This window comes from Phalacrocorax carbo, chromosome 1, assembly GCF_963921805.1.
Source record: "Phalacrocorax carbo chromosome 1, bPhaCar2.1, whole genome shotgun sequence".
NCBI lineage: Eukaryota > Metazoa > Chordata > Aves > Suliformes > Phalacrocoracidae > Phalacrocorax > Phalacrocorax carbo.
In genome coordinates, this window is record NC_087513.1 from 176677863 (window position 1) to 176695948 (window position 18086).

Sequence of the window (18086 nt, forward strand, 5' to 3'; positions counted from 1 at the left end):
TGAAAACATAGTCCTTTCACAGTATTTATGGCTCTTCTGGTTTTGATTAAAATAATTCATTTGGGTTGTAGGCACCTTTTTAAAGAGAAATCAAGAACTCTGCATTCATCTGTCTGTAAATTTATTAGCTCATTAGTCATTGTACAAGTGGACGGCAAATCTCAATTTTTCATCCTCAGAACCAAAGGTTACTAAAGGACAGACATGCTACATGTCACAGACTTTTGATTTTTTAAATTTGTATTTTAACATCTGTTTAGAAATCTTTTTGACATTTAATGGGACTGCCAAGAAGCTTTCTAGTTATGCATGGACACATATGCACACATACACTAATGATTTATATCTATCCATTTACCTATCTACCTATCCGTCTGTTGTCTTATGTAGTGTGGGATAAAAACATTTGACATGTAATCATCTGTAGAGGTCCATATATCTCGGAGAAGTTTTCTGTCAGATACTGTCATTATTGTGCACCTGGAAAAAAAAGTATTGTGGTTTGGGGAGAGAGGGGAGGCACATTCCTCTGATAAAAATGGTAGAGCCATTATTTCACTTGCTGTTCTCTTTGGTGGACTTTCACTTTGCTGACTCACTGTAAATTGGCTCAGGTGATAAAATTTTGAAAGTTCGTATCCTTAGTTTTGGTAAAGCTAATATGCCAGCCATAGGTTGTAGGTTCAGGGTTTCCCATTTGTAAGTACTGATAGTGCAGACACTCCGATATCAATCTGTGTCTAGTGGCTACTTTTACAGAAGTACACTATACTGGAGGAGAGCAGTACATTCTTGACAGTATGTGGATTTCCTAAATTGCATCATATTTTATATTCAGGTTTAGATTTGGCCTGGGCCAGCTGTTGTAGACATAATGGTACTGTATATATTATATTGTGGATGAAACTGAGCATCCTATACCAGTTATTATAATTCTGTTTCATTTTACTGGACAGAAGGCTTCAGCTGGATACCTGTTTACTAGCAGAGAAGTGTGAATTTCAGCTTGCACTCTTTTATTTGGTAACAGGCAAGAAAAATATTTAGGCATGTTATCTTCTGCCTGAAAATATTGAAGCAAATTTATATGGCCATTTATCCAATTCAGCAAGAATATGTGATCTTTTGGCTGGCTACAGAAGAGGCACAGGCTGTATTTGGTATCTGATGGCTATAGTTTTCTTTAGGCAGGCTCATAAATTTCACCTCTTAACAGAGAGAAAGTGAACAAACACATGTTGCCGTGTCACGTATTTAGCTTTGTAGCTACTGAAAATCGAGATTTTTACAGTTCTAGAAAAAGTGCTAAATGTTAAAGCACTAGAAAAAGATTAAGATTTATGTATTATTGTAACTATCACATTATAGTCCTTCTCCTGCCTAACTTCCCATACTTTTTTTGTCATTTTAATAGAGTATTCAGATATATTGGATTGAGTGTATATTCGTGGGTAACAACTGCTGCAATCAGTCACTATTTTCTTTGTTCTGGAGTAAAGAGATAAGCCCTTTTATTCCAGCACTATAAAATGTCTCTTCACTCTGGAGCAGGAACCATACACTATGAATATATCTATAGCACTGGCTATATTAGCCCTGCAGATGTCCAAGTCAGGGAGCACGTTCCCAGCAGGATGCAAATTTCATATTTTGGCAACACAAGGATATCTGCCATATCCCTCTTCTCAGTGTCCTGATAATCCTGGAAAGGAAATCAGGGCACAGGGACTGGGCAGGAGATGGAGTCATGTTCCAAGAGGGTAAGCTGAGATGCAGCAGGAACACTTTGAGCTACTTGTGCTGTGCTTGATTTTCTGCTCTCTTATAACATGCATACTGAACGTATTTATTTGCCTGCACACTTAGTCTTGCTTAAAAGTGTTATTTTTCACTGCCTGAGTTGCAAAGCAGTGTACCTCAAAAACTGCAGTCAAAAGTCAGTAGTTTCTTAGAAAGTACTAAGGAAACTGTTTTCCCTTAGTAGCTGAAACTGTGTCTAAAAGAATTTCTGTTGAAAGAACTTCCTTTAAAACTGAGGCTATCTTCCTTCCCACCACCAAAGAAAAGTGATTTGGTAATAAAGTATAAAGAAGAAAACAACTTGTGAAATGAAAGTGGCTATTGTAAGAAAAAAAAAAAAAAGGAAAAAAAAAAAAAAGTTTTACCTGGTTAAAAACTGGTTGTGCTTTAACCCCAGCAGGCAGCTCACTCCCCCGCAGTGGGGTGGGGAAGTGAATCAGAAGGGTTAAAGTACAAAAACTCATGGGCTGAGATAAAGTTTAATAGGTAAAGCAAAAGCCACGCACACAAAAATAAGCACACAAAGCAAAATCAGGAACTCATTCACTACTTCCCATGGGCAGGCAGGTGTTCAGCGATCTCCAGGAAAGCAAGGCTCCATCACACATGACAGTGACTTGGGAAGATGAATGCCATCACTCTAAATGTCCGCCCTAACTGCTTCTTCGCCCAGCTTATATTGCTGAGCACAGTGTCCTATGGTGTGGAATACCCCTTTGGTCAGCTGGGGTCAGCTGTCCCAGCTCTGTCCCCTCCCAACTTCTTGTGCACCCCCAGCCAACTCGCTGGTGGGATGGGGTGTGGAGCAGAAAAGGCTTTGAGGCAGCACTGCTCAGAAAGTGTTGTCAACACTGTTTTGGTCACTAATCCAAAACATAGCACTACACAGGCTACTATGAAGAAAATTAACTGTATCCCATACAAAACCAGTACAAAACTAAACTTCAAGATATTATTAATCCCATTTGTTTGTTGAACAGTGTGTATTCTTCATATAAATATACACTGCATAATAGTTTCAACCCCAGCTTCTGTTCTTGGATCCAGGGCTGTATGCTTCAGGAAAGCCCACTAATGTCTTGAGTTATTATCCTTACAGAATGAAAGAGGAAAAAGGACATTTTTGTTTCATACCTTTTCCTTCACATCGTGAATACAAAAATAAAATTTCCATATAAATATGTAGTTTCTGCTAGAAACTGTGACTGCTCATCTGAGGTTATAATATATTTCCCTGGGTCAGCTAAAGACAGATAGGATTAAACATAGTGTAGCCTAACTTTGTTTTTTTTGTCATTTTAACTGGTAGCAAGTTCATCTCCCTGCTTATGTTTCTATGTGACCCTATGTCTATGTGAAGTCACGTTTCATTTTTTGATGAATAAAGTCCTTCTAATTTCCTTTCACATCAGCTGTAGGACCTATAAGTGGGGTGGCAAGTGTCATGTTGTTAGAGCAAGAGTGTCGTGCATTTAGAACTTATAAGCACAATCATAAGCTTTGCTTTGTTATTCACTTTCCTTTATATTGTTTACATGCTGGGAATTTGCTTCCTGACTTTCTGGAAAAATGCCAGGCTCAAAGAAAGTTTCAGGGTCCTCTATCTTTTTACCTTCTCATGCAACTGCTCTCGCGCATTCAGCAGGAGGATGCGAGCTGCATGAATTCAAGGAGCACAGACTGCAGGAGAAGACAATTTTAGCACAACTCACTGCTCTCTGTGGTTTTGTGTGTTGGGACCTGTTGTTCTTATGCTGGCTAACAGTGTAACGTGTGGCAGCATGAGATGGATAGCTTTAGAACACCAATATTTTAAAGTTCTGGAAAAAACCGATGCTAAATATATATATATATTTATCTGACAATGAGGTGAAGGGGACTTTTCTTGCAGTTTTAACAGTCATTTACAATCACCTAGTTTAGTGTTGTGGGAATGCATAGTACAGCTTGATTATGCTTGAGTGTTAGTGCTAAGCTGTCCTGCCTTACGTAAGCCAAAAGTTTTCAAAATGGAGCCACCTGCAGAAATCTTAGGATGTATCTGTGGGGATGTGCCAGGGCAGGGCCATATTGGTTTTGACTAAGGAACTTGTAACCATTTTTCCTAGCCAAATTATGTATTACTAATGACAGCAGTTCTACAGGAAACATAAGTGATTGTGCTGGAGATAACTGCAGAGGAGGGAGAGAATATATCATCTCCCTGCCTTTTGTTTTCAAAGCCTAGCCTTAGAAAATTAAAGGACAGGAGAAAAATAAATTATTAATACTGCTCATGAAATTTTAAACATACAAACATATCCTGAAATATAGTAGCAGGAGGGTGATAAACCCACACCCTTTCCACTTTTTTTTTCAGTAGTGGACACATTCGTGCAACAGCACTCAAGCACAGCCTCTTGCTGCAGGTGCTTTTCCCATTTTGGGAGTTCACTGCCCTTGTTTTGTTAGCCTCAGCATTTTGAAAGTGTTGGCTCACCCGCAGTGCTTGCAAATATATCACTGTCCATGCTGCCTTTGCTTTTTGTATTTACTGGTGTCTTATGCTTCAGGGTTTCTGATGCCCTTGAGAAGCTGTGATGATTTTTTACATCTGAAAGAGTGCCAATTCATTTATTAAGACAGAGTCTGTGAGGCCTGGATAAATTTATTTTATCTAACATTTAATAAAACATTAAATTAAAAATGTGACTTATGTTGTGACATACTCAGCATTACCCTTCCAAGGTTTATATTTGAGTGTTGCAGAGCCCCACTCTCCAGAAGGTAACATGCTATCAATCTAGCTCTGAGGTGACAAGGCCACTGATGTTTTCTTGTGGTGGTTGTTTGATAATTAATTTTTCATTGCTGGTGTGTTGAATAAATACATTGCAACATTTAACACCAGTTTAATACATTTATAGTTTCCTTATAAATTCCAATAATGATAATAGTTAATAAGAGAATAATGAATTTGCACTCAAGGATCTCAAGATCAAGAAAGCAAATTAAATCTGGCCGATGCCTAAGCTGTGGCTGCTGGGGTGGTTTTGTTTGTTTTGGATTTTTTTTTTTTTTTACTATAAAATGTACCCTGTGTGAATAAGCCTATCTGGTGATTTGTTGAATTTCTTAGCATTTCACTTGTCATATTAATTTAAATCTTTAATCTGAGGACGTGGCAGGCATATGAAGTGGCGCATTAAATCAATATTATGTTGCAGACGATGTCTCTGAAGAGGTTGCCTTGTGTAGGGGAATGCAATAATAGGAATAATAAAAAGAAATTGCATTTTGATCTTTCCACATATGTTATTACAATGCTGTTCACCCATTTTAAAAAACACACAGCTCTGCTTGTAAAGGCAATCCCTTGCACAGCGCTTTGTCACATACTCAAAATGCAAAGTGGAAAAAAAAAAAAGAAGAGGTCCAGATGGGGAAGTCTTGTCAGTTACTATTAGGATTCGAGAGCATCAGCCCTATGAAGAGGGAGTCTGTTGCTTAACAGGAATTTGCTTGGCATTTAAAATAGATGGTTGTTGGTCTCGTTAGAGTTCCTGATAGTCAGAGATAACCTCATTAAGAAAGTTACTAAAGGAGGAAGGTACATTTGGTTTATCTAGTTGCTTTATGTCTCATCCAGGGCCTGATTTTCCACCTGTTTTCAAACTTTCCTATGTAATTACTTAAACTAAGGTGGTTCTGTTGTTTCACAGCCATCTCCACAGCATTTTATTATCGCACACTGGAAAGGGATTCAGAGCATTGTTGTTCATTCCTGGCTCCCATACTGTCTTACTGAGCATCCATTCACTTCATTGTCCACTTTCTACATCTGTAAAATACAAATTAAGCTGATGACCTCAGTAAAATGTTTGGATTGAAAATGCTGGATAAGAGTATATTATGTGAGGTGCAAAACAGTGGGAAATCGGGGCATTCATTTTTCCAGAACTTTAAGATCTGACTTATGACCTTTTTTTACCAGTTCTTTTTTTGAAAGTAAGTCTGCTTAGACAGGACCTTGCCAAAAATCCGTGATATAACCTGAAAAGCAAAGGAGAAAAAACCAAACCAAAACAACCGCCACCACCACATCTATTATTGTCTAGATTCTAAAGAAATCAACTTGAGGAAAGACTACATATCTAAACCAACCCCTGGCAACCAGTACTTCATGTGACACATCAAGACTTTTCTTTAGCCTTCCTTGTTCTTGCTGTAAACCAAGGCTACCACCTCTCAAGCTTGCAGGCAAGGAAAGACAGCGAGGTAGCAAGTAATCATTTCCTGGGCAGCATTTAGCTGTGGCTGCTGCTCCAGTTTATCTGCTGAACAAGTTTTAGAGAGGTCATAGGCTGGGTACCCAAGTGTAGGTGCAGAAAAGAAGAGAAGGGCTTGGGAAATGTAGCTAGTGTGGTTATTGCAGGTAGAAGGATATGTGGCTGGAAAATTATGTTGGGCTACCAAAGAGTAGAAATGTGGTTGGAGGATATTGTAGCAAAATATAAGAGAAAAACTCAGGCATGGGAGTATCATAAGGTGATAAAAAGAGGTGAAGAGCTGGTAAATCTTCATTGCAATAAAAGAGTTAATTATTTAGCTGTGGTTAGTGGGGACTCCATATATTTAGAACAGGTACTACTTGTCATTAAGTGGTACTAGCCTGTTTCTGGTTTTGGCAGTAGCTGATTAACACTAACTGTCAGTGGTGATGTCTATCCTGAGAAAAGTAGATATTTCACTATCGATGCTGATCAGGTGCTGCAAACTGGATTTGCCATGCTGCAACCCATCAATGCTGCCTGTCACTGTTGCAGTATTTGCCATTTTCAAATTTGGACACACAGTGACTGCTCATGCTGTGGTAATAGATCATTGCTGACCCATTTCTCCACACAGCAGTTGCCCACCGGTGGCTGGTGGTGACCTTTTCTTCCAATGGTGAACAGTCACCACTGAGAAGCAATTGGCACTGACCAGTAGATGCAAGGTGCACTTACGGCATAGCAGCTCGCTGCCAGGGTATATTCTGTGTAGGTTCTTATTTTGGGGCAAGGAGCTTCAGAAAGCAGTTACAGCTTCCTGCCAGCTATACATCCCTAGGTAGCTTCTGCACATGTGTGTATACAGGACTGTCACTAAATCCCAAGAAGCTATTTGCCAAAGGATGGAAGGAGCGATGGTGGGTGGCTTAACTGAAGATTAGTGTTCGGAATAGACGTGATAATGCATTTCTCCCTGAAGTAAAATAAATGCATAGAAAGAATAGCAAGAACAAACATACGAAGTTGGAAATATTTTGGGGAAAATCAGAACATTTAGAAATAATTCTCTCTTCTGGAAACTGTAGGAAAAAATATTAAAAGTAGCGTCTTACTGATGGCTCCATATAGGCAAATGGGAGTGCACAGCAATTTGTTTAGTATTTCTTTTTTTTATTTCAATTTCTGAGGTTAGCAATAATACTGCAGTGATGCAGAATGATAAGTGCAAATATTTCCATGAATTACTGGCCCTTTAAAATTTATCTTAATCCTGCAGAAGGCAGGCAGGCATTTATTACAGTATTGCTTATTATCGAAGAGAATTTTACTTGATGAGTAAGATATCCTTTTGTAGCCCAAAATAAATTTTGAAGAGAGGATGACTAAGACGTTGTATTTCCTTACCTGTTAGAACCATGATGAAATGTGTCTTAAGAAATCAGCAAGGTGTGAGTTTTATTTAAATTGTACACTAAGTTGATTTCCATTCCCTGGGCATGTAACTCCTATGCACAATTAAAATTAGCTCAATTACATTATGGTCATCTTTAACTCCCCTTCTCTTAGAGCTAGTTATTTCAGTGAATCTGGGAGTGACAAGTCCCGTTCCTTGCACTCTGCCCAACACTTAGGTCTGTGCAGGAAATGCTTGCTGCTACCAGGTGAGAGTCCTTATTTAGCCTATCCAAAGTACGTTTTTTCTTTCCCTTAGTGCTCTCAGCCTGATATAATTGTAACCTTTTCCAAGGCAATGTTAATATTCATTCATTTAGGGTATGGAATCTTATGTCCCTCCTTAAATATCTCCTATGGTTGGACATGCTATTTAAAAGCCTGGGCTTGTTAATAAAGTATGGTATGTGAGGTCTCAGTTCATTCTATTTTAAGATTGTGAAAAATACCATTTCAGATCTACAGTATTGTAACATTTGAAAAATGCTGACTTGTTAAAGATAACCATTGCATATTTCTGCAGAGAATGCTTTGAGGACATTTGCTTTTAGAAAAACATCAGGGTTTAGGCAGAAGAAATGGTGGTTCTAACTCCAACTAAATTATTTCTTCCATGTTAGTGCTACTTTCAAAGGACTCTGGAGGTGTTTAAATGCCCACATAATAAATCTGATGTGGATAAATTTGATGGGGGTTATTGGTGCCTCACTTTAAACTTGGGCTCAACACAACACTTCATTTTTCAAAAACAAATTTACAAATAAAATGTAGCAGTTAGTTAGATTTTCATTCACCGACTGCATTCCTTAATTTTCAGGCTATGCCACAGAGGATCAGAGTGGTATTCCCTCAGGATCCTTTTTTAACAGTAGACAGTGTCGGAGGGAAATTAAGGGAACTATGGAAAGCTCCAAAATGGAAACATAGCAACATTTCCACTAAGCCTGTTTCTGTCCTGCACTTCTACTAGCAGGGTTATGCACTGAAATATGAGAGCTTTTTGTCTTACAAAAAAGAGTGTATACTGTCCAGTGTAGCAGTTGATGGTCTCGTTATCCATGTAAATATCTAAACCTCCTTTGACTCCTGCTGGGCTCTTAGCTTCACTGATATCTTGAAGGAATATGATAAAATATGCTTCCTGATACCAACTTTTTCTTCCCTTGGGAATGCACTACTCATTATTATAAGAAGGCATTCACCATGGTCTTCTGGCTCTGACAGACCTGATCAAATACCTTCCTACCAGAAGTGGCCAGCCTCTTATTCGCTGGGACTGAAAAAATGTGCTTCTCCCTCTCCACTCTATTAATAGTGTTTAGGTACTAATGGATTGGTCTTGCGAAATTGAATTCATACCTGCTGACAGCTACCAGCTCCGGCTTGATGCAGTCAGCCATATAGATCATTTATGGACCATGGACAGATTCAGAGCAATGCTTCTTCAAAAATAAGTAAGAAAGTATGGTATGAACTCTATATAAATCCACATCAGACTTATAACAGGTGGGTTGAAGTAAAAGTAATTTAGAAAAAAGATGGGTGTACACTGCAGGAATATGCAGATTAATGAAGTAATAAGGACAGAGGGCCAGATCCTCAGGGCACTGTAAATCATCATCACTTAGCTGAAGTTACTGAAGCTGTGCTGATTTACAACACCTACAGAATTGATCCTGTAGCAAATCCTTAGTGATAATGTTGGTGTTTTGTCCTGGTAACAGAGCTGCAGGCATCAGGGATGACAGTTGGTTCGTGGGGCAAGTTTAGAACAGAATATAGAGAAAAGACAACATGCATATTTACAGCATGTGGGGAACTTAAGGCTGGAGACGACCTTCTGGAGTTTCTGTGTTCAGTTCCTTTTTTTACTGTTGCAGGCAATGACATCTTATCATCCCATTCAATTTTTTTCTTAGAAAGGAAGTGGTTAGTTGAGGGAGAATGATATTTTAAGCACAGCTTTACTCTGAAAAACAGATTGAATGGAACTTTTATCACATGCTGCCCTCTGCTTTCTTTTATGATCACTTTTGCATCTTTCATTTGAAGAAAGAAAATTATATACTAAAAGTGGATTTTTTGTTTGTGGGTTTTTTTACCTTCTTTGCTGTTATAGTTTGGAGTGGGGGGGTTGGGTTGGTTTTGTTGTTGATGATGTTTTTCTTCTTCCTTAATGCTATTGTAAACGCTGTAAAACTGGGGGAGGTGTGGAAGAACAAAGTGGATGGCTTTCTAGTTCATTCATCTTTCAGGATGTTAATAATATTCTCTTTCTGGAGCAAGATTTTTCAAAGGCTATGGGACCTATATACGCTGCCTGTGTAGCTAGAACTGGTAACATTGAGGAACACGATACAAACGCGCTACAGCTAGTCAATTGACTTGATGCTGCATTGTGCTGCAGCATGGAGCTGTGCTTAACTTACCATCTGAAGGATGTGTTGCTCTGGGAATGTCCAGCAAACCCCGGTCCGCTGTGCTGTGTCTACTAAGAAAGGAATTTTGTCTGCCAAATCTTTAGTGCTGGCAGCAATCTACAAAGCCAGAAGGACAACAGCTTGGCTTACAAGTAGCATGCTGAGTCTGCAAGGACCAGATAGATTGAAAGACTGTCTATTGACTTGTAAATTCAGAAAATTTGATAGTGAATCCTGTGGCATACTAAAAATGCAAAAGTGTTCTGTGATGTTTGTGAATGTTATTTACAGATTACGATTACACGTTCGGTGAACATCAGTTTTTTATGCTGAAGTTCTGAATAAACTCCGAAAATTTTTGGTTAGTAATGAAGTATAACTTCACCTCCAAAAATATTTGAAACTGTTGGTGGTTACTTCAGTTACTAGAGGAGTGCATATGTGACGATGTCATGTGTGTCTCTGTGTGTGTGCGCATGTGAGATGTGAGAGGAGAGAGAAAGGAGGGCTTTTTTACTCTTCCAAAATGCAGTTCCTGATAACTGATAGAAATTATAGCATGGATGAGCATTTGGTGTCCATTCCTCAATCTGTTTTATTTGAATTTATCAAAGTTTTTCTATCTTCAGAAAAGAATGAAAAATAACATTTTGCTGAGAAATATTTTATGATATTTCTACATGTAATTTTTTTTTTTTTTTCTGGCTATCTTTGAGAGCCTCTGGGGTCTGTTTCTGATGTTTATCAAATTCAGTTAAGGTACCACCAAATCTTGACTGTTATGAGACAGTAATAAAAGTTATCTTTCCAAAGACAAAAAGTTGTCTTTCCAAAACCCTGTGTTCTTATTTTCCTGATTAAATACACCATATTGTGAATGAGACCTGCTTTATTTATTCAACTAAATTGTTTTGAAACTACAACAATAACAAAATATTTCTGTGAGCTGTTTTGCTGGAAAATATTTACTCCTTCTAGGAAAACATGGGGTCTCCTGCAGAGGAATAGTTATCAGCTGTTTCAAGTTTGGAGCTGAAGTGTACTGGCATTAAAGACAGTACCCCTATGGTAATCAGGTTATAATATCTTCATATTTAACTGGTGAGTTTGGATTTTTTTTTTGGGGGGGAAGGGGTTTCTTTTGTTTGCTTGTTTGTTTTTTAATACCAGGCCAAGGAATTCCGGTCATTAAGAAGTTTGTAGCAGTAACTGCTAAATCAAGAGTTGGAGACAGGACACTGTCACACGCAGGAATAAGATAAATTCAGACAATATTTTAAGTATCTGTAGTACTGCACATGTTCACTGGCTTGGTGTTCCTGGGGAGGATGCACCAGACCAGAGCAGATAAACTCATCTGAGTATTTAGGAAAGTTGTAGCGTGAAGGAGCTTCAGAGGGATATGGGCCAATTTTATAAAGTGCTACTTCCATTATGAGACAGTTGCATTCATTACTAGAAAAAATCAGTTGGGGAATGAATTGCATAGTTTCCTAAAGAGCTCGCACATATGAAAATACAATTTGGATAATGAAATCTAAATTTTGGAGTCTATTTGCTAGCTATAGTATTTAACTAAAGGAAAATGGTATACATTAAATCAGCAGCAACAGCAACGTCCAACAATTGCTTTAGGATATCACCCAATAAAGGGCACTTTTTAGACTTACACTATGCAATTAAAGTGGTTAATTGAACCAAATAGACTACACCAAGGAAAGTGAGAATAACTTGGTAAATTTGACTATTATACAGATATGTTAATATACTCATTATTATAGACTCAAATTCTCTTTTTGTAGTACATCACTCTAATGTGAAGTTGTCCTGGTCTGCAGGGTGATGTACAGTCTTCAGTTCCCCTGGCTAGTACCCAGCAGCGAGAGTCTCTCTGTGGATGTGTTTCTATCTGTGGTTTATATTGTACAAGACAACAGCTGAAAAGGGTCTGCTGTACTTTGTGTATGGTACAGAGCTTTTGATACTGTAGATAATCAACAATTTACTTGGAACAACACAATTTACATATATGGAAAATCTTAGGCGCTTTGTCCAATTGCTTTATGATTATTTTGATTAAAAAATATTTAATTAGACAGTACAAAACTGGTGCTACAAATGCACTTAAGGACATCTGAGAAAAACAAACAAGTCAAAACCCCCAAAGCATTAAATTAGGCTAACAAAAAAAAAAAAAAAGGAAAAAAAAAAGAAGAAATTCATTGACTCCAAAACTTAATAGAATATAATCTTGTAGATCTGTGAATTTAATACCATGTTTAGTAGGGGACTTGGAATAAGTTACACGGTGGCGTCACTATAGGAAATAGTGACGTAAAAAACACTGTAAAGAAAAATAAAAATGTGGAAGAGTCCTCAGACAGACTAAATTTCCTTTAAAAAGTCCTTATAATAGGCTATTTCTATTTGTTGCAATTCATCATAATATGTTTATTTAAAAAGATATCAGCTGAGTATTTGAGAAGACTCTTGTTTTGCGTTGATATGGCCTCTGCACTTCGGCTGAGGTGGAGTATCTGCAAAGAGAAGGTGTTTACTCCTTTGCTGGGAGCCTCTGGACATTGCGTAGGAGGAGAGAGGGAAGAGGAAAGTGAAGATGAAGGATGGGACTTGCCACACAACAGAGACCTGGAGTTTGCTGGGCAGAGCAGAGAACAGAGGTTCAGCCAAGTTGTAGGAGGGGTGGAGGAAAAGGTTCCTCTGTTTTTTTTTCTGTTTGTTTTCTTCCCTAAGGGACAGTCACTTCTACAGGGTTTTTTTGCAGTATGGCAAGCTATTGAAAGATAGCTGATCTGAGAGGAAAGCATGAGTGAGAGAGACAGCAGGCAGAAGAGAGGTTTGTCTATATTGCTTGTAGAGCTCACCTGAAGAAAAGGGAAGGGGCAGGCTTACTTCCAAACCACTGCTGACTGAAGTCTAGTCATAGAGAGAAAAAAAAAAAAAAAAAGAAAACAACTTGTTAGAGATGCTGTGCAAAAAATTCCAGATGGCAAAGCCTCAGGAACTTTTAGCCTGATTACAAGCAGCATGGATAACTGATTCTGATAGTTAGTTACCAAGACACCAGCCACCACATCTGGTGACTTTCCTCCTTAAAATCAAATGGGTTTGTTGTAGATGTAGGTGGGGAATGGGGCCAGACGTACTGCCAGTGCCAGTGTTTTGGGGGATTGCATCTTTCCCCCAGGGAACTGACCACTGAAGGAATTTATTCTTTTTTCTTTCCATAAATGGATTTGCACCTGACACATTGGGATGGTGTGTTGCGATGGTGTCAGGGTATTATCTTGGCATTTATCCTCAAAACTCCAAATCTTGTGTTAGCCAGTTTGGTGCTACGTACGGTGCATGAGTTAATTGGCAACAACCAGCCATCTCTGACAACCTCAATAACAAGCATGATAACTTGGAAGGTGTTTTCAGCATGTGGCATTCAGGTATTTTGACAGCATACATGCAACAGTTTTGAAGTAATTTACAGATGTAATGCACTTTGGGAACAGTGACTGTATAGCCACTCAGTAAAAATTATTTAGGGTAATGACAGCTACAGGTGAATTACTGGGTCCAAAAGTGCTTCTGAAGAAACCTTGACGTACTGCAGTGTACGGGTAGGTGAATATTCTAAGAATAGGACCGTAGAGTCAGCATGCATGTGGATGAGTGTCTTTCTCTTGTTCCATAAATGCTGGATTTAGGGAAATTTTCTCAGAGTTATTCTCTCACTGGAACTGACCTTTTTAAGGTTGAAACAGAACAGAAAATACCAAACTCTTTCTGCCTCCCTGTGCACTCCAGGCAGTTCAAAAGGGCAGGCTAGTCTTTGAGAGGTATTTGAAGTAGCAATGTTATTTACCTTAGGTATTTACATGATTTCTAAAGCACTAAATTAAGAGTGGATGTTATCTATTTTATTACAAAATAATTATATCTTCATTTAGATATAGACTGGCAATTAATGGCAATGAAAATGCAAGGTGATTTTATATAATTTGCAGCTAGACAATTCAGGGAGTTGGGTAGAGCATAATAACATGTTCTCTGGTTTTTGTGCGTAGTATATTAAGCCCAGAACGGGTTTGTGGCTTAAAGCCTTTTCAAGTCGACTATGAACAGCAGTTTTCATTCGCTATGATTAGGACTGAGTTTGATATGAGGTCAGCAGCTGATTCACTAAGTCACTTGACCTCCTTTCGGTGTCTTATTTCAATACCGAATTCTGTCCTTTTTATCTTTTGCACCATCAGCTGAGTTCACATCTCTGTTATGCTTAGAGGCTTTTCTACCACTTTGTGTTTTTGTTTAGTCAACAGTACTCCCTTTTATATATGTACGTCTATAAATGCATGTGTCCATTTACAAACATCAAATTACTTCTCTTGTGACATAATACTGTGTATATTAACAGACATTTTGTCTCTAGAGGGTAAAGATAGTGCTTCCCATGGAAGAGCCAAGCTCAGGTCACACAGATGTCTCTTACAGTGTGCGTATATCTATGTTGAATTGCTTGATACTTACAAGGGATCCAGAACCTTTCTTGCAATCTCTGTGCAGCATCACCTCTATAACAGGATTGTGTCAAACTTGAAATTTATGTTTTACAGAGAATTTGTCAACTGGATTTCTGTTTGAATTCTAAACTGGACAGGAAAGACAGAGCATTTTTATTTTTTTCTACAATTTTTATTTTCAAAATATTTTTGAAAGGTTGGAATTATATTTTTGAAAGGTTGACAACATCGGGGCAACCTGGCATGGCATTATTTTATGCTACTTTACCAGTCAGACTAGATTTCATACCTTTTTTTCCTGGATGTCTTCACATTTTTGACCATAGTTACATGTGAATAAGCATTGCAGGCCTTGTTCTTCCAGCTTACTTTTATTGTAGTTTGTGATGCTCAGAAGTCTGACATGGTGCATATACGGATTTTATTTTGGATATTTGAAGTCTTGATTGTCTAGGCAGCTTTTCTCTCTGTAAAATCCATCTTAGTGAAGTCAATTGGTCTACCTGTGTGAAGGTAACAGTTGTGTTCTTATTCTTTTTTATTACATATATCTATTATAGTACTAATGAATATAATTTAGGTTATCGAACCTGGTAATTCTTTGGGTGAGTTCACAAGGGCACTTCGGGCTGAATGGAAAGTTGTAAAACTTTAAAATAGTCAATAAACCAATTAATGCATTGATGTTATATGCTATTAGGCAGCAGTGCAGTAATACTGATCATACAGCAGTCTTTAAGGTTTAATCTGGAAGAGGAATAAGATACTACTGCTCTTTTTTATTTCTGCTGCTAATTTAAAAAAATAATTGATGTGAGACTAGTGGAAGATGTGAGAATAGAGCAAGCTTCTTCAAATTATTATTTTTAAATAAATCACTTCCGAATAGGTCCTATCTTAAAAAACCAACAACAAATATAAACAATGAAAATAGTGTAATTTAAGAGATTACTCCAGCTTCTTAAAACGCAATTTGTTTAGAAATTAAATGCCTATTATAATATTCTAAGCACTATCAGTGGAATTAAGTGAGGTTTTTATTTTCAGTAAATGACAAGCTGTGACTATGCCACACCCTGCAGTTTCTTTCCCCCTCCATTTTAAGATTAAGAGCCTCAAGTATCATTAACAATCAAGGCAGGCTTTCCTACAGGAACAGTATCATTACAAATAAGTATCTTAACACTCTGTGCACGTTAATGCACAGAACAAATCCTAGCACCGATTTACTAGCACTAAAACCCATTAGAACACCGGCCCCAAAAGGGGCAAATAATTGAAAATGCACTAATTATCAGTCAAGCTCTTTCAAAAGGTTTTGGGTCAATGCCAGGCATTATTAAGATTTTCAGTAAGTTTAGACTGAATTTTCTGTTTGGCTCTCTGAAAGAAACTTGAAGGTGGAGAATTTATTTTATGCATGTGTAAATTGAAACCCTATGGATGTATGGAAGTTTTTGCGTTAAAAGAAAATCTATATTTAGTGAGTTCCAGTGTACTGCTGGGATAGGAAATGCTAGTACAGTGTGCCATCTCTGAAACATATATTCAGCCTGAGCTTGGGTCTTGAACCTGGCCCAGGTTATATTGCCATTGTTACTTGCCTGTACCTTGTCAGGAAGCTGAAAAGCAGTCAGCATAAAATAATAAATGAGTAAATGTTTACACCGATGTCATGGCTGGTGCACTGCAGACTGTCTGGGGCGGGGAGCTTGTCTGTGAAAAATGGACAATGTGTGAATTTATGGCTCTGTCAGGTCATTTTCATGGCTAAGGGAATGGGTATAGTGGTTATCGACCAGCGGAGAATTTATATCTAGGATTGACTATCGTTGTTCAGTACAATGGATCGTTTCTCACATGTCTCATAAATTATGTGCAGCTTTTCATTCAAACTGATGAGTATACCAAAAAGTTGTATTTTCTGCTTTCCCTCTGCATGGTGTTGAAACAGTGATGACACCTTGCCACTTTCTTCTGCTGCTTTTATATCTATGAGGCCTGAGAAAAGAAGATAAACAGCTATAGAAGCACCTACTTGTTTATTTTTTTTAAGCAGTCAAAAGCCATCTGTTACAGGATGTGTACCGACACTGTCTCTCATCCCCGGCTGAGTTAGTGGTGTACTGGGTTCTCCACACTTTGGCTTCTCAGGATGAAAATGTTCCAGGAAGGTGGTAGAAACTGAAGTTTCTGCTAAGTAAGTGGGATGTTCATTGGCTTCAGTGAAACTTAATTCATTTTTACAGTGCTGGGTAGCCCAGCAGGGTCTTTAAAGCACACATTCCTTCAAATAAGCAGAGAAGAATCATCCTATAGCTCTGTAGTCATGTATGAACTGATAAAAGCAACCACTTATGGTCAGGTAAGATTGTGTAACCTAACTTGAAGAATCCATCATTTACCCTTTCAATGAGAGGACCGTAGTCCTCTCCTCCTCTTCCTTTCAGCTGTGTTCATGAGGGAAGGTGAGAGTGGGAGGAGAGACAGGGAATGCTTCAAAGAGTTGCGGAAAATCAGTGTAGGTCTTTCCAGCCTACACTTTCCTTTCCTTTCCTTCCAATTCTTCAGTTGCGAGCTGCTTCCACACAGGTAATGGCAGAAAAAATGTTGACCGCAAAACTTTCGGGTTTCAGGGATTATCAGGGAAACCAGATATCAGCGTTAGGTGTCTGGAGCGTCTTTTGGTGTGCTGTCTTCAGAGCCCAGGTTTTCACTCCTTTTCTCTGCGAACCAGGTCGGTTCCCAGATCTGCCTGCCCTCTTAGTGCTTGTCTAGCAACTCTGTACTGTGGTAGGCCACCTCCGTGGCAATACTGCAGCTTAAGTAGACATTCCCCATTAGCTTGAAGTGGGCCAGCTTTGCTTTTGCCAGCAACGTAACCATGGGCAGCACGTGGGAGCTATTTGCTGAAGTGCTTACTCAGCATCTGCTAGGTGGGACGGTCCTTAATGGACAGATATAATGGATCCACTGTTATGTAAAAATGTGAGCGGTAGCAACTGTGGTATAGTTTACACCACAGTGGTAATATGTCTTCTGGGGATTTGCACCTCAAAACGCTCTGAGAGCTGTGCAGTGCTTTTTAGGGAGGGTTGTTCGGTGGGTTTTTTTTGGTGTGGTTGTTTGTTTGTTTGTTTGTTTTCCCTTCACCTTCATTCTCCCTCAGAACTAAGATGTACCCATCCTTAAGATGTAAAGCTGTGTCCTGTTGTGTTCCTCTCAGGGAAAAAAATCATTTCTACTAATTTGTAGTGCTTTACCTGTACTATTGTACCAATGAAAGTACTGCATGGGTTTGTTAGAAGGCATTCCTCTTCAAAATAAGCACGTTTGATTAAAAAGGCCTGAAGTGGATAAACAAATAGGTTTTTTCCTAGTGCTTTGTTTTCATTTAGTTTAGTATTTTTCAGGTGTGTTTTAACTGCTGTATATTAATTCGGTTTTTTTTTTTTTCCTACGTCTTTGTGAAGGCAGTTTGTGGTTGCAGTTGCAGTAGGTCACCAATCAACACTAAAATGTTTTGCCTGGATTTTGAACTCCTAATTTGGGGGTTAAGGAATATTTGGGTTTGCTTTGGTTTAAATTATTTCTTCCTGCTGTTTGAGGAAAATACAGTTAAGGCT

General features: G+C 38.4%; 1 protein-coding gene across 2 annotated transcripts in view; it reads left to right on the top strand.

Annotated features, from left to right (window-relative positions):
* Positions 1-18086, top strand: part of PCDH9 (protocadherin 9) — a 699593-nt gene that overhangs the window by 186265 nt on the left and 495242 nt on the right. The window lies entirely within an intron of this gene.